This window comes from Pteropus vampyrus, unplaced genomic scaffold (assembly GCF_000151845.1).
Source record: "Pteropus vampyrus isolate Shadow unplaced genomic scaffold, Pvam_2.0 Scaffold1, whole genome shotgun sequence".
NCBI lineage: Eukaryota > Metazoa > Chordata > Mammalia > Chiroptera > Pteropodidae > Pteropus > Pteropus vampyrus.
Window position 1 is genome coordinate 21,799,180 of NW_011888782.1, and position 21,643 is coordinate 21,820,822.

General features: G+C 34.5%; 1 protein-coding gene across 6 annotated transcripts in view; it reads left to right on the forward strand.

The window, feature by feature from the left end:
• ZNF148 (zinc finger protein 148) overlaps positions 1-21,643 on the forward strand; it is a 108,216-nt gene that overhangs the window by 11,900 nt on the left and 74,673 nt on the right. For 4 of the 6 annotated variants that reach the window (XM_011367680.2, XM_011367892.2, XM_023519869.1 and 1 more), the window contains exon 2: positions 21,246-21,326. The exons of 1 other annotated variant lie outside the window; for it this stretch is intronic. The gene's annotated coding sequence lies outside the window, so the exon portion shown is untranslated. Of the gene's footprint in view, positions 1-17,711; positions 17,776-21,245; positions 21,327-21,643 lie in introns of all 6 variants that reach the window. One more of the 6 variants, XM_011367744.2, reaches the window with a different exon arrangement.

The following is a 21,643-nucleotide window of genomic DNA, read 5'->3' on the forward strand; positions in this document are numbered from 1 at the left end:
ATAGGGGTTGGATGTTTGAAAACCTTTGTTGGCATGGAGTTTTCCTTTTAAATTTGAGAAGAGCCAATATCCAAGGGATTAGAATGAAATACACATTTGATGTTTTGCAGGGTCCTGTGTATGTATGCTTGTCAACACATACACACCTGCATGTATAGATACATATAATGGTAGAGATAATGTGTTAATATGATTAGGTTCTACAATTAGTTTTCAGGGAAATGAGCATGGTAGTTTTGAGTTATGAGTGATGAAATAATTGGTAGAGAATATTTGGAAAGATCATTGTCATGTTATTGGAGATGTGCTTAAGAAATGGATTTTCGAGTGACTGAAATAGTTTCACAAAATTTGAGGGCACTTTGGGGCAAATTTGTTGTTAAGTTGGAGAGAGTGAGCTTTCAGGGAATGAGGGAGCAGACCAAAAAAATGCAATGTTTGAGAAAGTTATAAATTATTTGGTAGGAGCTGATAAAAATTATAAAAATTGTGGAGATGTTTGAATAGGTAAGTGGGAGATAGAAGGGATTTATGAGGAAGCATGTTATTGTTAGAAAAGTAAGTTTAAAGAGTAAAATTGGAAAGATGGTTTAGGGAAGATTATTCTTTTGGGAAAATGCAGTTCTTCGGTTAAAAACAGGAAGGGAAAGGCAAATTAAAATGAGGAAATTAAGATGTGGAAAACTAAGAGGAAGGCTTAAGGAAGAGGTTACTGAAAGAGGTTTCTTATTGTAATGAGTATTGTGTTGGGTTCTACTTTTGATTAGCGGTTCAGTAAGGAAAGGGGCTTAAATATCCATAGTTTGTAGGGGTGGGGAATTTTACCGAAGATAATTAAGCATAATAGTTTTATTTCTTAGGGGAACTGGGAAGTAGGAAGCCCTCATGTTCCCTGGGCTTTTGGAGCCCAGGCCGGATCCTACAGCCGCACCGGTGCGATTTTGCCGGCGCTCTGCTGGGCGGCGGGCGGAGCAGTGGCGTGGAGGCGCCGCAAGTTGTGGGCCCAGGGCCGCCGTGCGGCCGCCGCGCAGCCGCCGGCTCCGCCCGCTCCGCCCGCAAGCGCGGCCGAGCAAATCCGGGCCGGTGGGCTGCTGGCCGCCGGGATCGGTGCACCTACCAGCAGCTCCCGGGGCGCTCCGGTAAGTGAGCAGGCTCTGGGACGCGCGGCGGGGTCGGGGGGAGGGGCTTCCTGAGCGCCCCGACTAAACCTCTGCACGCGGTTCGCACGGCTTCCTTTTGTTGTGTGTGTACGTGTGCGAATGTGCGCGCGCGTGCGTTAGTGCGCCCGTGTGCAGGGAGGCGGCGGAGGAGCGCGGAGAAGCCGGGGCTTTTCCTGCTTGGGTGGCTGGCGCGCCCGGGCCTCGGAGGGCGGTGGGGCCTCCCAGACACCGGTCTTCCGGGTCGCGGCCCGCGGCGCAGTCAGGCCCCTTCCTTCCCCAGCGATATGGCAAACTTTGTGAGTGGCTTCTGGGCGCCTAACGAGTGTCTGCCTGACAGCGGAGGCCGCCGAACGTTGACACCCCCTTTTCCCTCCTAACACTGTTTTGTCAAATCTTCTGTTGGACTGCATTGTGTTTGTGGTTTTCGAAAAGGTCAGATGGGTAACTTGGTCTGATAGACAGTAATTTTTACTTGGTATCAAGAGCAAAAAAATGTACGCTGGTATCCGCATATTGGTTGCGCTAGTAAAACCTTTATGTTTAGTGGTAAGAACAGTCTTAAGGCCTTTCCAGATTTAGGCTATGGGGCATACTTTTGCTTTCCAGACTTGAAGCACTTTTTAACAGTGCCAGGAAAGAACTGCTTGTGTAGTAGACTTAAAGCTAGATAGAGTCAGGAAATGCAAAATTAAAGCCCTTCCCAAGAGCTTGAATTAAAAAACAGACTTTTTTTTTTTTTTTTGGTTTTATGTAATAATTATGAATTGTGTATCTTACATATAGTTTTGTGAAATTGGACATGGTGATAAAAAAGCTTTTCTTATTTTATAGAGGGCAGTGATAAAGGCACCACACAGTTTTGAAATTTCAAGTATGTTAAATGTTGCTATAAATAAAATCCTATTCAGATTTTTAGATTTAATAAATCTAAAAATACGTTTGCAGTTGTCCTTTGGGTGCAGGAGGAAGTCCTGTGTTTCTCAGTGCTTGCTTCTGGGCAGATTTTCAGTATTGTCAGCATGATACGGGTATAGAACCTTAACCTGAGTGAATAATTTGCTTGAGATTACCAGTCTGTTTTGCAGCTGGGAATAGACTCTGGGTCTCTTATTCCCAGTCTGGTGATCTGTCCAAGAATAGACTAAGGAAACTGGGTATTTGTCTCTTTGGTGGAAAATATGGCTGAGTTGATTTTATAGTGAATATTAAAGATCCAAAAAGTGAACGTGTGAACGTTTAATTTTCTGTTGTAACATTTAAGTGTGGTTTTGCCACACTGAAAGCCTTTGGCCTTTCTTCAAATACATAAAGGACTTGAACATATTTCTCAATGTTACTTTTCATGACATGTGTAGCACATTTACACTTGATTAAAACAGATGTTTATTGTGTTTAACTGTGGGTGGATGTGTTTTTCATGTGGATATTCTCAGTGGTTAGAGAATAGCAGGTAATTGAGAATGTTTAGTCTTACAAATGCTAGGGAGAATAGTTAACTTCATTAATCTTTGATTAAAAAACCTTTGGCTTTCTTTACTGAAGATGGAATACCTGTGGATTTTCCCCTCAGCTTTTTATACTGTTATTTTCATTATTATTACTCTATTAGCTCTGGACAAAAGTATTTGGTTAACATGTTTTTCAGTAGGCCTCAAAAGAATACCTTTTCTTTTTATAGTATGTGAGTTGCAGTTGAACCTTTTTGTTTTGTTCATTCATAGCCTTTCTTATGCCATTCCTTCTAAATCACAAAAAAATGATAATATTTTTCTTTCTCCTTCCTATTTCCAAAGAACCCTCAAAATTTTTAATCTAGTACCAGAGTTTCTCCACCATAAGTGATTTTGACAATGTTTGGAGACGTTTTTGGTTGTCACACTGGGGACTCTACTAGTATTTAGTGGATAGATGCTAGACATCCTACAATGCACGCAATAGCTCCCACAACAAAGACTTATCCAGTGCACGATGTCAGTAGTGTTGATGTTGAGAAACCTAGATCTAATATATTGAGAATAATAATTTCCCAAATGACTTAAACCTATAAAAGTTATTTGTAATAACATAGTTCTAATTATGTAGTTATATATTATAACATTATATAGTTATATTTATAATGGTATTTCTGTATCACATCTGTTATAAATGTTTTTCCAAAGGTGTCGTTGGCATGATTATAGGTCAAAGGTTATAAAGTATATTTTAGAGCATCATTACATAGAACTTTATAGTTGGAAGACTAACAGGTATTACCCTTTCAGTATGTAGATAAGGAAATGGAATTTCAGAGAGATTGAGACTTAACCCAAGGTACCACAGATAATGCAGAGCTCAGGTCTCTTGTTATTTCTATTATAATTTAATTTTAACTAAATTAAAACTAATTTAAATTATTACTGAGGGAAACAGTATTGTATCATTTTTGCTTGATATACAAATAAAATAATCAAATAAATAAAAATATTACATCATGAGAACGTTAGTAGTCAGTGAATTGTTGCCTTTTCAGATTCACATGTGTTTGTTGAGTTCTTCAGCATGGCTTTGTAACCATTGTAAACTTAAGCATCTGCTTTTTAAAAAAATCTTGAAAATTTAAAAAGAGCACATACAATTTAAAAACAAAATTCAGAGTTAATTATGATACCTTAGACAACATTGCGAATGCAAACCCAAACTGGGATTGTTAAAACGTCTGATGGTGTCTTGAATTTAGACATCTGATCTGTTGTGTGAGGATCGCTATAATAGTTATTGTGCTGATTGTTAATCTATTCTAGCAAGAGTGTTTTGGCTAATTTTAGAAAAAGATGATGGAACTTTTGGGTGAAATGTAATCGAGTGAAATATAAATTGAATATTTAGATGAAATATTTTCAAATTAAGCTGTATTTTGTCAGAGGAAGATGTATCTGTAGTGTTCTTTCTGTGTTTGAAATTTTCTGTAGTGCTACTTTTTAAAATATGAAAACAATGAGGACAAAAGACCATGAGAGCAAAGATTTCTTTAAAAATTGTTTTAGATAAAAAATAAATTTAAAATGCATATTAGCAAAAAGAAAAATAAAATCAATTGGAAAAGCTGCTTTTAATATTTCGATATGTGGGTTTCTTATATTTTCATTTACCTTTTATAATAGAAAATCTTAAATAGCTGAAAAATATAGTATTATGAATGTCCATATTTCCTTGACCTAGCTTCAGCAGTTAGCAATTAATGGCCAGTCTTGTTTCATCTATACAGGCATACCTCATTTTGTTGTGCTCCACTTTATTGCACCTCACAGATGTTGCGTTTTTAACAAATTGAAGGCAGCATCCTCCACCAGCAAAAAGATTACGAGTTGCTTTATTGCAATACTTACTTTATTGTGATGGTCTGGAACCAAACCTACAATATCTCTGAGGTATGCCTATACCTCTACCCACTTTCTCTCCTCATTATTTAAAACAAACAAAACAAATAAACAAACCTTTATTTTGAAATAATTGTAGACTCACAAGAAGTTGCAGAATTAGTACAGAGTCCTATATATACTTTACCCAGCTTTCCTCCAATGGTGACATCAAAACCAGGAAATTGACACCGGTACATCACTGTTAATTAAATCGTTAACTAAATTTACTCAGTTTTCAACAATTTTTTTAACCTGATTTTTATTTTCATGTTCTATGTGGTTTTCTTCCATCTATAAATTCTTGTAACTACCACCACAGCGATAACAGAACTGTTCCATCACTGTAAAGAAAACTCCTCTTGTTACCCTTTATATTTGCACCTCAACCCAAAACTCTTCCCTGTCCCCTGCCAACCTATTCTCTCTTCATAGTTCTGTCATTTCAAGAATGGTATATAATGGTATATTAATATATACTTTGTTTAACCATTCACCTGTTGAAGGACTTTCAGTTATTTTGCTATTAAGAATAAAGTGGTTATGAACATTCATGTATATTCAGTTATTTTGCTATTAAGAATAAAGTGGTTATGAACATTCATGTACCGGATTTTGTGTATAATTCTCTGAGATAAAGAGTGAGCTTCCTGGGTTGTGTGGCAAGGACATGTTTATTTTTATAAGAAACTTCCAAAATGTTTTCCATTTTGTACCATTTTACATTCCCATCAGCAATGTATGAGAGATCTGCTTTTTCTTCATCCTTGTCAGCATTTGTTATTACTGCTATTTTTTTTGTTTTAACTGTTCAAATAGATATATAGTGATATCTTATTGTAGTTTTAATTTGCATTTCCCTAATGGCTAATGATATTGAACATCTTTATATGTACTCATTTGCCGTCTGTTTATGTCTTTTGCTCATTTTCTAATCAATTTTTTTTTTTTACTTTTAAGTTAAGAGAGTTCTTTATATATTCTAGATAAAAGACCTTTGTCAGATACATGGTTTGCAAACATTTTTCTCTCAATCTACAGCTTGCTTATCTTTTCATCTTCTTAAACAAGGTCTTTCACAGGACAGTTTTTTTTTTTTTTTTAATTTTGATAAGTCTGGTTAATTTTCTTTTATATAGAGCATGCTTCTGGTGCCAGGTCCAAGAACCCTTTTCTCTAGGTCCTGAAAGATCTTACCTGTGTTTTCTTCTAAAAGTTCTATAGTTTCATGTTTAAATTCATGATTTGTTTTGAATTAATTTTTGTACATGATTTAGGTCATTACTCTTGGGTCTTTTTGCCTATGGCTGTGCAACTGTTCCAACACTGTTTGTTGAAAGGACTATTCTTCCTACACTGAATTGTCTTTGCCCCATTGTCAAAAATCAGTTAGGCATATTTGTTTTGGTTTATTTTTGGGTTCTGTATTCTGTTCCATTGATCTATGTGTTTATCTCTCTGTCAGTACCACACTGTCTTATAACTATGTAGTAAGTCTTAACGTCAGGTAGAGTATTCCTCCCACTCTGTCAAGATTGCTCTAGCTATTGTAGTTCCTTGCTTTTTCATATGAATTTTAGAATAATCTTGTCTGTGTCTACAAAAAACTTGCTAGGATTTTGATAGGAATAGTAATAAACCTGTAATTCAGTTGGGGGAGAATTTATTACATATTTTCAATCCATGACTACAGGGTGTCTCTCCATTTAGATCTTCTGTATTATTTTAAAACAAATTCTAGGCATCATATAGTTTTTCTTAAACAGCTTTATTGAGATATAAACTCACATGCCATACAATTTACCCATTGAAAGTGTACATTTCAATTATTTTTAGTGTATTTACAGATTTGTGTAACCATCACCATAATCAATTTTAGAACATTTTCATCACTCTAAAAAGAAACTCTATCCATTAACGGTCACTCTTTATTCCCCCTTTGTCCTAGCCCCTTGCAACCACTAATTTGCTTTTCTCTATGAATTTGTCTATTCTGGACATGTCATATTAATGGAATCATACAATAGGTGGTCTTTTATGTCAGGCTTCTTTAACTTAGCATAATGTTATGTGATGTAGCATGTTTCAGGAGTTCATTCCTTTTTTATTGCTGAATAGTATTCTGTTATATGGATATGCCACATTTTGTCTCTCCATTCATCAGTTGACTGACATGCGTTGTTTCCACTTTCAGCTATTATGAATAATGCTGCTGTGAACATTCATGATGTAAGTTTTAATGTGAACATTTATATTCGGTTTTCTTGGATGTGTACCTAGGGGTAAAATTGCTGAGTCATATTCCGTAAATCATCACCAAGATAATGTCATGAATCTTTCCCCCTTATGTTTTCTTTTAGGGGTTTTAACCTTTTCAAATCTCATGTGCAAGTCTTTAATCTATTTTGAGTTCATTTTTGTGTATGATATAAGGTAAAGGTCTATTTTCATTCTTTTGAATGTGGATATCTAGTTTTCTCAGCACCATTTGTTGAAAAGCCTATCCTTTCCTCATTGTTTATTCTCGGTACCCTTGTTTAAGATCAGTTTTTTTGTCCATATATGTGTTGGTCTATCTCTAGGCTCTGTTCTCTTTCATTGGTCTGTATGTCTTTATGCTGGTACTATACTGTTTTAATTATTGTAGCTTTGTAATATGATTTGAAATTAGGACATGTGAGACCTCTAGCTTTGTTCTTCTTTAAAATTGTTTTGGCTTTCTTTGTGTTTCCATCTTTTTGAGTTTCTTTGTGGTTCCATTTGATTTTTAGGATTTTATTGTTATTTCAGTAAAAAGGCCATTGGAATTTTGATAGGGATTGCATTGAATCTAAATTGCTTGGAGTAGTATGGCCATTTTAACAGTCCATGAATGTGGGATGTCTTTCCATTTATTTGTATTTCCTTTCATCAGTGTTTTGTAGTTTTCAAAATACAAGTATTTTGCCACCTTGGTTAAGTTTATTCCTAAGTATCTATTCTTTTCTTGCTTCTACTTTTGGAGTCATATCTAAGAAGGCTTTGCCATCTCCAAGGTCACAAAGATTTCCTTCACATAATTTGGTGAAATGTGTTTTCTAAGTTTTATAGCTTTAGCTCTTACTTGTAGGTCTTAAATCCATTTAGATTTAATTTTGTATATGGTATGAGGAAAGCGTCCAACTTGATTCTTTTGCATGTGGTTATATGTTGGTCCCAGCACCATTTGGTGAAGTGATTTTTTTCTCCACTGAATTGTTTTGGCATCCTATTAGAAATTATTTGACTATAAATGTAGGTATTTATTTCTGGACTCTCAATTTTATTCCTTAATCAGTATGTCCATCTTTATGCCCGTACTACAGTGTCTTGATTACTGAAGCTTTGTCATAAGTTCTGAAACCAGGAAATATGCATCCTCCAACTTTGTTCTCTTTCAAGATTATTTTGCGTATTCTGGGTCCCTTGCAATTTCATATGAATTTTAGGATCAATTTGTCAATTTTTGCAAAAACCACAGTTGGGATTTTGACATGGGTTGTTTTGAATCTGCAGATTAATTTGGTGAAATATTTATATCTTAACAATATTAAGTTTTCCAATCCACGAACACCAGATGTCTATTTCTTTAAGTCTTTGTTAATTTCTTTCAAGTGTTTTATAGTTTTAATATGTCTTGTGCCTCTTGTTAAATTTATTGCTAAGTACTTCATCTTTTTTGATGCTTGATAAGTGACATTACTTTCTTAATTTTATTGATGCATTGTTCATTGCTAGTATATAGAAATACAGTTGATTTTTGTATAATGTTCTCATGCTCTGCAAACTTGCTTGTTTATTCTTATAGTTTTTTAGTGAATTCTCTAGGGTTTTCTGTATATAAGATTATGTCATCTGCAAATAGAGATAATTTCACCTCTTCCTTCCCAGCATGAATGCTTTTTATTTTATCTTCTTGCCTAATTCCTCTTGCTAGAAAAGTCTAGTACGGTGTTGAATAGAAACAGCAAAAGTAGACATCTTTGTCTTGTTTCTGGTCTTGGGGGAAAGTATTCATTACTTCACCATTAGGTATAATGTCAAGTCTGGGTATTTCATAGATAGTCTTTATCAGCTTGAGGAAAGTTGCTTTTATTTCTGATTTGTTGGGTATTTTTTAATGTGTAAGTTTGTTGGATTTCATCCCATGTTCTTCTGCATTTACTGCGATGATCTACAAAAAAACAAAGGTTTATGTCCTTTATTCTGTTGACATGGTGTAATAATATACTAGTTGATTTTCAGATGTTTTTGCTTTCCCAAGATAAATCTCACTTGGTCTTGGTGCATAATTGTTGTTATGTGTTAGTGAATTCAGTTTCTAGTATTTTGTTGAGGATTTTTGTGTCCATATTCATAAGAGAGAATGCTTTGTCATTTTCTTGTGATATCTTTACCTTGTGTTGGTATCAGTGATATTGACCTCTTAAATGAATTGAGAGATAGTTATCCCTTGTATATTTTTGAGAGGAGTTTTACTTCATTAAATTCTTGGTAGAACTCCCCACTGAAGCTTTGTGAGCCTGGAGGTTCTTTTCTTGGGGGAGCTTTTTAATTTAAGAATTTATTTTTTTTAATGGTTATAGAATTATTTAGGTAGATTATGAATTTCATTTTGGTTTAGTTTCGTTAGTGTGATTTTGAGAAATTGGTTAACTTTAAGAGTGTGAAGTTGTTTCGTAGTTTTACCTTATTATCTTTTTGCTGCAAATCTGTAGTGATACCTCTATTTCAATCCTGATATTGATGATTGATGTTTTCTCTCTTTTTATTATTTATCTGTCTATCTATCTATCTATTCATTCATTCATTCATTTATTTATTTATTGGTGCTTAAGTTTCTTTCTTTTTTACTTAATTTTTATTATGGTGACATTGGTTAGCGAAATCCAGTAAGTTTCAGGTGTACAATACAACAGTAAGGCATATGTATATTGCATTGTGTCTCTCTTTTTATGTTTGTTAGTCAGTGGCTTATAAAATTTTGGCTTCATCGATTTTATCTATTTTAATTTCATTGATTTCTGCTCTTATTTCCTTCCTACTGCTTGTTTTGGATTTATGTTTTGCCTTTTATTTTCTTATTTCTTTTTTAGTTTCTCGGGGCAGGTAATTAAGTTATTGATTTGGGATCTTTCGTCATTTCTAGTGTAAAATATTGTGCTGTAAATTTCCTTTATAATTACTGCTTTATCTGCATTCCACATATTTTCACTTGTGTTTCTCTTCATTTATTTTTATGAATATATTTTAAAATTTTCTTTGCAATTTCCTGTTCGGCTCATGGACTTTTTAGAAATGTGTTATTTTATTCTTGTATGTTTAGAAACTTTTCTGTTGTCTTTCTGTTACTGACTTCTGTTTTGAGTCCACTATATGCTCAGATAATGAACTCTATATTTAAGTTCCTTTAAATTTGTTGAGGTTTGTTTTATGGCCCAAGATATGGTCTGTCTTGGTGAACGTTCCATGGGTGCTTCAAAAGAAATGTGTATCCTACTGTTGATTGATTGTTATTAACATGGCCACTCTGCTTTTTTAAAAAAAATTGTTACAACTTTTTCATTCTTTTACTTTCAGCGTATGTTAGCATTTCTTGTTAGCAACATATAGTTGGATAATTACAAAAATCAACCTGCTAGTCTTTTGATTGGTTTATTTAGACCATCTTCACTTGAGGTAATTATTTATATTAGCACTTAAGTCTGCCATTTTATTATTTGTTTCTTTTCCGTTTTTGTTTGTTTCTCTTTTCTTGCCTTCCTGCAGATTACTAGAACATTTTTTTAGGATTTCATCTTTTATAATTTATAAAAGACCTATTTATAATGTTTTTGATCTGTCTTGGTATACTTTTTGTACTAGTGGTTGTAGTTATTACAATATACATATGTGAGTTTTAACAGTCTGCTGGTAGCCACATTTTATTTGGGTGAAGTGTCAGAACTTCTATTTTACCTTTCTCAACTTTGAAATATAGTTGTCTTGTGTATCAGGTGGTGGTATAATTTTTGTTTCAATTATCAAGTGTAATTTATAAGACTATTGATGGGGAAGATAATCTGTTATATATACCTATAATTTCTTTTTTTCCTTTTGTTTAGAACATTTTCTTAAGCCAGTTTTTATGGGTAGGGCTGCTAGTGACGTTTTCTTTTCAGTTTTTCTTTTGAGAATACTTAAAAAAATATATCCCCTTTGTTCCTTCCTGTTATGTGAGTGTATTCCTCTGAAATTCATATGCTCAGTATGATGGTATTAGGAGTTGGAGTCTTTGGTAGGTTATTAGGTCATGAATGGGGAGCCCTCATGAGTGAGATTAATGTGTCATCTGAGGAAGAGGGCCCTCACCTGACTATGTTGGGACCCTGATTTTGGACTTCCAGCTTCCAGAACTGTGAGAAGTAAATTTCTGTTGTTTATAAACCACCATTCTGTGTTATTTTGTTATAGCAGCCTAAATGGACTAAGACATTCTTGAAGAATAGTTTCATTGGGTATAGAATTCTTGGTTGGTTGGTCTTTTTCTCCCTAGTTTTCAAAAATACTGTACCACTTTTTGTGGCCTTTGAGGTCTCAGATGAGAAATCTGGTGTCATTTGAATCGTTCCATTATAGGTGATATGTCCTTTCTGTCTGGTTGCCTTTCAGGTTTTTTCTTTGCCTTTAGCTTTTGAACATTTAATTATTATGTGTCTTGGTGTAAATTTCTTTGGGTTTATTCTGTTTTGGCTTTGCTCAGTTTAATGCATCTGTAAGTTTGTATTTGCTACATTTGAGAAATTCTCAGCCATTATTTCTTCAAATACTGTTTCAGCCCCTCTCTCATTCTCCTTTCTGTCTGGGGCTCCTGTGATATGAATGTTGGGTCTTTTGTTAGTACTTCAAGACTCTGTGCAAGAACTTTCTCAGACAAGAGAAAGTTCTAAAAGGCATCCAGATAGGAAATGAAGAAGTCAAACCGTCACTATTTGCAGATGACATAATTCTCTATATAGGAAACCTTAAAGACTCCACAGGAACACTACTAGAAACAATAAGCAAATACAGTAAAGTCTCTAGATACAAATTCACTGTTCAAAAATCCATAGCTTTCCTATACTCTAATAATGAAGTATCAGAAAAAGAAGTGGAAAAAATAATTCCTTTTGCAATTGCAACAAAAAGAATAAAATACCTAGGAATAAATTTAATGAAACAAGTGAAGGATCTGTGTAATGAAAACCATAAGACCCTGTTAAAAGAAATCGAAAAAGATACAAAGAAATGGAAAGGTATTCCATATTCTTGGATTGGAAGAATCAACATAGTTAAAATGACCATATTACCTAAAGCATTTTACGGATTTAATGCAGTGCCCATCAAAATCCCATCAGCATTTTTTAAAGAAATAGAACAAAAACTCATCAGATTTGTATGGAAGCACAAAAGACCCTGAATTGCCAAAGCCATCCTGAGAAAAAAGAATGAGGCTGGAGGCATCACACTGCCCGATTTCAAATTATACTACAAAGCGACAGTAATGGTATTGGCAGGAAAACAGACACACGAGCCAGTGGAACAGAATCGAGAGTCTAGAAGTAAACCTATATTTATATGGGCAAATAATTTTTGACAAAAAAGCCAAAAACATACGGTGGAGAAAGGAAAGCCTCTTCAATAAATGCTGGGAAGTCTGGGAAGCCCTCTGCAAAAGAATGAAACTAGACTTGTGTTGTCTATCATCACACACCAAAACCAACTCAAAACGGATTAAGGACATGAATATAAGACCTGAAACAGTCAAATGCATAGAAGAAAACATAGGAACTAAACTCAGGGACTTTGGACTTAAAGAGGAGTTTATGAATTTGATCTCAAAAGCAAGGGATGTTAAAGCTAAAATAAATGAATGAGACTGCATCAAACTAAAAAGCCTCTGCTCAGCAAAAGAAATTGTCAACAAAGTAAAGAGAGAACCATCCGAATGGGACAATATATTTGCAAGCAATACCTCTGATAAGGGCCTAATCTCCAAAATATACAAAGAACTCATACAACTCAATACCAACAACAAAAAAACGATCCAATCAAAAAATGGGCAGAGGATCTGAACAGACAGTTCTCCCTAGAGGACATACAAATGGCCAACAACTTTATGAAAAGATGCTCAATATCGCTAGCTGTCAGGGAAATGCAAATCAAAACCACAATGAGATGCTGTCTCACACCTGTTAGAATAGCTATCATCAACAGGACAAGTAATAACAAATGTTGGAGAGGATGTGGAAGAAGAGGAATCCTCATACACTGCTGGTGGGACTGCAAATTGGTACAGCCACTATGGAAAACAGTATGGCAGTTCCTCAAAAAACTAAGAATTGATCTACCATATGATCCAGCAATCCCTCTACTGGATATTTACCCTAAAGTCTTGAAAACCCATATCCGAAAAGATATTTGCACACCGACATTCATAGCAGCATTATTCACAGTGGCTAGGACATGGAAGCAACCCAAGTGTCCTACAATAGATGATCAGCTAAAGAAGCTGTGGTACATATACACAATGGAGTATTACTCAGCCATAAGAAGAGATAAAATACTGCCATTTACGACAATATGGATGGACTTCGAGATAGTCATGCTTAGCGAAATAAGCCAGGCAGAAAAAGTTGAAAATCACATGATATCACTTATATGTGGGATATAAACCTAAAAGCAACAAATGAGCAGGACAAACAAACAAGGACTCATGGACGTGGACAATGGACTAGTGGTTACTACTGGGGTAGGAGAGGAGCGGGGAGATAGACTGGGTAAAGGGAGTCAACTATAGGGGGGTAGGGGAAGGGCGAAGTGGGTAAAGGGGATCAAATATATGGTAGCTGAAGGAAACTGGACTTTGGGTGGTAATTACACAATAGAATATATAGATGTCAAATTATAATGTATACTTGAAAATTATATAATTATATTAACCAGTGTTACCCCAATGAACTTAATAATTTAAAAAAAAAGGACAAAAAAAGACTTAATTTTTTTCGTTTATTTTCTCTCTGTTGTTAAGATTGGGTGAGTTTTATTTTTCTGTCCTCAAGTACAGTGATTTTCATCTCCATGTTTGTATGGAGCCATTACAGTGAGTTTTAAAATTTTCTGTTACAGTAGTTTTCCCTCATCCGTGGTTTTGCTTTTCATGGTTTCAGTTATTCATAGTAAACTGCAGTCCGAAAATATTAAAATTTCCCAAACATCAATATTATCTGCTGCTGACATTCAACCATTGACATCATCATGGCTTTTGATGATCCAGGATCACCTGAAGCAGATGATCCTCCATCTGACTATTGTAGTAGTAGCCTGATGCTCCGTCAGAATGCCTGTCATTTACCTCACTTCACCCCATCACGTAGGCATTTTATCATCTCTCATCACAAGGAGGAAGGTGATTATAGTACAAGATGTTTTGAGAAAACCACATTCACATAACTTTTATTGTAGTATATTGTTATAATTATTGTATTTTATTATTGTTAATTTCTGACTGTGGTTAGCTTATAAATTAAACTTTATCAGAGGTATGTACGTATAGGAAAAAACAATACATGTAGGGTTCGTTACTATCTGTGGTTTCAGGCATCCATTTGGGGTCTTGAAACATATCCTTCACAAATTAGGGGGACTGCTGTATTCTTCAGTTCTAGAATTTCCTTTTGCTTCTTTTTTATAGCTTCTCTTGCTGAGATTTTCCTTTTTTTCACTTGTTTCAGGAAAATTTATAATTAATTGCTAAAACATTTTTATTATGATATAAAATTTTTGTTAGATAATTCTAACATTTGATTGATCTTATTGGCCTTAGTTGATTATCTTTTCTCATGTTGTGATTTTCTTGGGTCATTTCTATTTTATTTATTAGGAGATCCTGGGCCCTATTAACATTTTTTATTTTAGCAGGTAGTTACCCTATTTAGATTTAGCATATAGGTCTTGGCCCACTTTTGTGGGCTCTGGTTCTAGTGGCAGTTTAATTTTCAGACTCTTTGGTCAGCTTGATTGATCATGATGCTACTGGACTCCCACTGGTCTTTGCTGGTGCTTCTGAGGGAGCAAAAGGGATTTCCCCATGTCAGGCTTCTAACTGTCTCAGGAGAGAATTATGATGGGATCCTCTTACTGGTTCCCCTGATCCCAACATTCGTTCCTGTCTCTGTATCTCTGGGCGAGGGAGGAGAGTTTTGGCCCAAACTAAGCTGCTTGCTCTGGCTGGGTCCCTTAGTTTTGCCTACTTGACTTTGTATCTCAGGGCAGAAAATGGGAGTCTCAGGCCAGGTGGAAAAGGAAGAATTGCTTCTCCTAGTCTTTGCTCTTGGCTAGGCTTCCAGTTTATCTCCCCCTGATATTGTAGAGAGACTCCCGTTTAATTTGGGGGAGGAATGTGACTATCTGGTCTGTCTTCAGTTGCTAAATTTTGGTAGTCAGAAGTGCCAGTATGGATTGCCTTCTTCTGTTGGGTGTAGGGACAGAAAACACTCTGCTGTTCTTCTGTTTGTCCAGTCTCGGGGCCCCAAACTGGTTTGCTGCCTTCTTACCACTTCTCAGAGTTTTCCTTTTGTTGTCTCTTATGTAATTTTCATGGTTTATAGCTGTGTTTAGTGAGGAGGGGCAGGAAAAAACAGATCTCTGCTATTTGTATCCAGACAGAAAGTTCAAATCCCTTAATTTTTGTGAACCTGCATGATCTCCATCTGGTGGGTTATTTCAGCTTTGAAAATAATGGTGTATGGATATATACTTTGTGAAGTTTTAATTAAGCACTATATAAATGTTTGTTTCAGTTATAAATCACAATATTGGATACCTAAAAAGTTTTTGGGAGGTCAGTTACAACCAGTTTAAGAGGATGAGAGGGAATAGATGCATGCCGTTTTACTAGGGTGCTATCACATAAACAGAATTTTGCTATATAGTTAATTAAAATGAGATTATAAAGTCTGGGTATTTTCTTCAAAGATGTGTTTGTTTAATAGATTATTTGTCTATAAGGTGTTTAATAATTCCAGTAATACATGATAGTGTTTTAATATTAAAACATTTTTCAAAACAGCACTGAAAATCTTGTATTATGCATCCAGTTTAATTTCTTTCTAATTCATAGACTGAAATGGAAAGATAAAAAATTCTGCTTTTATATTTCCCACTTTTGTAATTGAGAATAAATTGACCCAAATAAGAAAATGTCCATTCTAAATTAGTGGAAGGTAGTGTTTCTAAACAATGAGTTAACTTGCTAAATCGACTTCTAATAAAAAAAAAAAATCACTAACATATTTCATGAATTTTCAAACTTAAGACAGTTACTGCAGTTATAGAGAAATCACTGGTCTCCATTGCAGCTACTTCTTGAGATATTCTCTGACTCTGATTGTGAATCTCAGTTTCCTAATCAGATTAAAAACCATTTCCTTTATGTATGGGCACACCTCTACATTGTGTCTAGTGCCTAGTATAATTGTGGGCATGTGTTCTAGAAAGAGGAGATAAGAATGATTGACTTTGGTATTGGATAAGGTGAAAATTGTCAAAAGATGAGCTGGTCTTTTATGAACTATATGCAGGTTTTTACATGAGAGTAATTGTATTTCATATTAGAAGTAATAATTTAAGTTTCCTCTTACCTTTGACTTTTAATAATATGTTGACATGTTTTTGTTCTCAAAGAATTGACACTTTAAAAAATCAAATTAAATAAACACTTGAAAATAGTTATTCCTATAATCTTTTGTAGGATTCCCTTACTACAGTGGAATAATTTTTGTGTCATAAAAATTAGATGAATTAAATTTTCTCTGATCACGTGGTAACTATTATTATAGGTAGCATTTTAATTTCAAATTTTGTGTTCATTGATGTTAGACTTCAAAGGTGTTTATTATATTATTTGACTCCCAGACCATATCTAAGAGTAACATTAAATATATTTTAACTTGGGAATGACTTTTCCTGTGGTGCTGTGTCAGAAGAGACATTTGTTAGGAGGCAGAGGATCTGGTTGAAGTCTTTGACTTGACACTTAGGTGTTGTGACCCTTGTGTACTTAACCCATTGAACCCCAGTTTCAACATCTATGGAACAGAGACAAATAATAATGCCTATCCACGTAGTTGTAAGGGTCAAATGAAATGTTACGTGTGTTTACTGGTTAGGTGATTTGAAAAGGTCAAGGGCAGATGAAAATTTCCAGTTGGTGGCTGTAGGAGTTTCTTTTTCAACTAAGTAGATTAATTGCATTAATTGAAAAGTTTTATGAGATTTTGGCTTGATTTTTGGTGAGAGTAGAAATGGAAAATGGTTCTAGAAAGACCGGGGTAGAGTAATCTCTAAGGTGGTTGGTTTGAATTTGTTGGACTGTTATTCCTCCTTGGGATGGATAGATCTAGATCTGGGTCATAAAAAATATGCCGTTAGACCATCATTCATATAGAGTTCTTAAAAGAACACTTATATCCGTGCTTTGTTGCTATTTAGAAATTCTAACCATATTCATAAAATACACTCTTTTCTTTATTAAAAAAAAACTTCATTCAGAAAGCATCATTAAATCGCAAAAGAACTAATATAAAAGTAGAACTCTACTAATTATGTTAAAATCATTTTCTAGTTAAAGGATGCTAGAGGACTTTTAAAAGATGCTAAAGCATATTTTGTTTCAGATTCTTATGCCACGTGTGCCATTATCTATTCTTTCATTACTTTGGGTTTTTTCTTGATTACAGAGTAGAAGTAGCCTTTTTATTTGGCAGTGCTTGTGAGAGCATAAAAGGTTAAAAATTTGTAAGCATACCCATTTCAATAAAACTTTAAAAATGAGGTTTTAAAAAAGACAATCTTAACCAAAGAACTGTTGCTTATCAGTGAATGGCTTTTCTAGAATGGTCATTTGTAAGTGATGTTGAGGTTTGTAGTATAATGAAGTGATTATAAAACGTTTAAGTTTTGATTAGATTCTTTTTTTTTCATTAAATTTTATTTATTGCCTTAGAAATTCATATTCTTGACAGTTTTTGTGGGGGTTTCTTTTACTAACACATTTTTTTATCTGGATTTTGATACATTAATTCATAAAACCTCATCTTTTGCAGTCTTACTTTTCTAGGCAAAGATGACAGTTGAAACATAATTTGGTAGACTGAAAATAACACCCTGCAAACAATACAAAGGTATACTTTAAAAATATTCTATGAGGTAGAAGTTGACCTAGAACTAAAACATGAAGCATGTGAGATATTTGAAAAGCTAAAGAAACTCTTTCTACTTATTGTAAAATATATGCAATTTTTGTAGCTTTCTACCAGTACTTCTGAAAATCATGCTTTACGTTGCTAAGAATTACTGTTTCTGTTTGATAACTGTTTCATAAAGTTTACAGTAGACTCCTTAGTAGGTTCAATCTCTTTATCGTTAAGACCTTCAGGCGTTTTAGGGAAGTTTCCCAGCTGGAGGATAATATTGCCAGAACCTTACCAGGCTGGTTTTGAGAACCAGGTTCTGCTGTTTCATTAGTTTAATGTGGCTTCTCTTGATGCCTTACTGTCATTATCTGCGATTCCATAATTGAGAGATAGTGTTGTGTGGCACTGTTTTAGTTACTTGAAATATATCAGTGAATAAAACAAAAATTCCTGCCCTCGTGGAGCTTATATTATAGTTGGGGGCAGTAAAACTGTAAATATCATAAATAAGTAGGTTATATAATATGTTAAAAGGTGGTAAATACGATGCAGAGTGTATAATGGATACAAGGGGATTTGGGCAAGTGTATGTGGGGGCAGGTTACAATTTTAAATGTTATGGCAGGAAAAAGCCTCATTAACATGATGATTGAGCAAAGGCTTGAAGTAGGTAGGGGACTTTTAGTTCGGAGTACCTCTGGGGAAGATTGTTCCAGGCCTGGGAACTGCCAGTGCTGTAGGCCCTATTGTGGCAGCATACTGGAAGATCTAGAAAGATAAAAAGGTCAGTTCAGTGAGGCATGAGTGGAGTGAGCAAGGGGAAGAGTATAGAAGATGAGATCTGAAAGATGACATGGGAGTGGTGGGAGTAGTGGGGAGGAGCAGATAGCACAGTGGATTGTGAAGGGCCTTGTAGACCATCATAAGGGATAGAAACTTGAAAGGAGAAATGAAATTGATAGATAATGCTAAATGAATTAGGGTTCCAGAGACAGAGACCTTGTGGCAGGTGAGTTAGGGAAAATTATGTGTTTCCATGGTGGAGGAAAGGTGGTGATGGGAAAAATATTCCAAAATTTGTTTATAGATTTAGACTTCGGGGTTGTATTATTTTGTGTGTGGGAGAGTGTATGTATGTTTGAGAGAATCACGTTTATTTTTCTTGTTTCACTATTTTACTTTTTGATTCTTTCTCTTTTAAATCTCTAGTTATGTTTTTTAAATATATAATAGCCTTAATTTAGGCCATTCAATAAAAAGCGACGCAAGGTGGGTAGGCTTTTTGTGAAAATGTTTTAAATAGAGCGTTAACATTTCAAAAACATTTGTCCAGTATGTAGATGCTACGGTATTATGTGACGGCATATGTAATGTCTTCATTGTGGACTAGATACATCCAGTCAATTTTTTAAAAGGCTCATAATGTAAAATAATAAAATGTATAATTTCAGATGTTTTTATTTCCTGCATGTAGACTTTGTCATCCTTTTTCTGTTCAACTTTATTTCTGTAGCTATGTTAGAAATTCTAAAAGTTGATTACACTAAAGAACACGGAATACTGAATAGCAGTGTAGGGCAGATAATTTTGCTTTACTTTACCTGTTTTTAATAATGTCTACCACAACATAGTCATGTGTTGCATGAGGACATATCCTGCAGTGATGGGGACTGCATTTACAACCTTAGTCCTCCGTGAGATTACGATGGAGCTGAAAAATTCCTATGGCCTAGTGATGGCCTAGCCCTCCAAACTATGTCTGTTTGGCGTAAGTATTATTTTAGGCTGGTTAATTTTAAGAAATTGCAGACTTGGGAGAAACTCTGAAAACCAAGTAGAAGGTACAATTTGTAAAATACATTTGTAAGGGAAATCTCCATTAGTAAGGGTGTCTCTCTTGTTGGGAGTGGTGATCTTATCTCTAGAAACTCTCATCAGTTCTGAAGACTTACATCTGCTTAACCACCTTACCCTGTTTACTGTGCTTTTACTGGTAACCTCCCATAACTGACTCCCCCCAGCCATATTTTTTTTTGTCTTTAGTGAAATGATCTTTAAGGTGGTGGCTTCAGCCATTTTTGGTGAGTTACCCAGTTTTCCTGGGTCTCTCCCATGTATACATGTTATTAAACTTTTATTTTTCTCCTGTTTATCTGTCTCTTATTACAGGATGTCTCAGCCAAGAACCCAGAAAGGTAGAGGGGAAATTATTTTTCTTTTCCTACAGAGTAATAGGTGTGTAGTGGGTCATACCATCTAGGTTTGTATAAGTGCTCTCTATGATGTGTGCACAATGATGAAATCACCTAATGACCCATTGCTCAGAACATATCCCTGTTGTTAAGTGGCATATGACTTTAGTGTGTTTTGTGGCTTTTATTATCTTTTTGATAATAACTATAGAAATAACATTTAAAAATAGTTATACATAATTGAGAAGAATGGCATATATACTCTTGAATGTCTGGGAGCAAAACTTTGAGGCAGCCAATTAGAACTTAATAGAAATACATTTTTTTAAGATAGATTTATTTTGTTTGTAACAAAGCTGACTGGCTTAGGACTAGAAAATGCTGAATTGTCCGAAGGCTGTAGTAGTGTTTGTAATCCCTTGATAAAATTATAGAAACACAACTTCGAATTAATAAACTTGGTTATTTTCTACAGATTTAAAAGTTTTCTTAATTTTTTCTGCTTTTCTGTAGCTTTTATTGATTTGCAAGGTATTTATTGAGCCCTAAGATGTGTTAGGACTGTTATATAAAATACTTCATTATTTTCAAGTAAACAATTATATTTGCCCTGTTGTTTCTAATAAAATTTCAGCTTTTAATCTTCATTATCTCCTTTTCAAATGCCAGGAAAAAATAGTTACACAAAGAAAATTATGTGTCCGATATCAATGCAATATTAACATAAGGTGTTAATTTTCTGCATTAGCCTTGGCTAAAAGATCAGTTATAGCATAATTAAATACCTTTGCCTTGAAAATGTTAAATACTTAATTTTGTATTTTCAGAAACTATATTTTTATGTTTAGACTCTTGAGCTGAGGGGAATGTTACTGTGGGATTTCATCAAGAAATAATACTATTTAAGTAATGGAGGATATCACATAAAATTTTAATGAAACACATTTTGTGCTGTTTCCTATTTTAAGTTGTTTAAGATAATTCTAGGTTATTGCCCTGATTTTAAAGAAATCTTTATCCTCAACTAGAAGTTAAATTTGAAAAAGTCCAGTTAGTGCCTGGGTCATTTTTTATATTCATGATATCATTTAGCACTGATAGGTCATTAAGTGTTAGTTGCTACCAATTTGATTTAATCCAAAAGTATTTACCATGGAAAGAATTTTGTTAGACATAACACATTTAGATACAACTATTTTACCTGACTTTAAGACTGTCTAATCCTGATTCTTTTGTAGGATAACCTGTATTTTCGTACTTTTATAGGATAGAGGGAGGAATCAACAGCTTGGAAATTCAGCCAAGTGATCTGGCAGGATGGGCATTTGCCTGACATGTTTTATAGAGGTAATCCAACACTGTTTTCTTCAGTCTTTATTTTTTTACCTGTGTTAGATGCCCATATGCTTGTACGTGAACACATCTTTAACAACTGCATTTACTAGACAATCTCTTTTCTTTTTTTATTCTTTATATGTAGCATGAATATTATTTATACATAGCATGATACCACTATATATAAATGTAAACATCTGTATATTGAAGTGAATTAACATTATTAGTTTTATAGGATGAAGACCATTATCTTCTCTCACTTAACTAGATTACTTTCATGTCTCTTTTTTAGGCCCCAGTTCCCTTATTTTAGAAAAAAGGAGACGATC